Raw genomic sequence first — 481 nt, 5'->3', positions numbered from 1 at the left:
TCTGTTTTCTGTACTTCTGCGACACGTTATATATCAATACATGTAATTGTATTAGCAAAATCCCCTTATAATTCCAGTACAGAACCTATGTCAAGTGGACCACCCAGTCCATTGAGTGGTTTTGCAGTCTTACCCACATAATGGGCTAGCCAATTTAACGGCGAATTTGTTTCTCAAGTCCCGTGGGCTGACCATGATTTGTATGGCATTGTGAGAACCCTGACCCTCGAGCCTTTGAATAATGCCGTGAATAATGCTGAACAATTGGATTACCTTAGTTTGAAGATTTAATAATTTTAAGCAACTTCCTTAAGGGCTTTTAGAAAATTTATTTATTTATTTTTTTTTGATAATTATCAAATACTAATGAAATAATGTTTATATTAGTGAACAATATTTTTTTTATATTGTTTTATTTGGATATAATAAATATATGTTCAAGTCAAGTTTGACATTTTTGAATGAGTTAATTGAAACTTGA

Source organism: Cicer arietinum, chromosome 4, assembly GCF_000331145.2.
Source record: "Cicer arietinum cultivar CDC Frontier isolate Library 1 chromosome 4, Cicar.CDCFrontier_v2.0, whole genome shotgun sequence".
In the NCBI taxonomy this organism is placed as follows: Eukaryota; Viridiplantae; Streptophyta; class Magnoliopsida; order Fabales; family Fabaceae; genus Cicer; species Cicer arietinum.
This window is presented reverse-complemented; position numbering follows the sequence as displayed.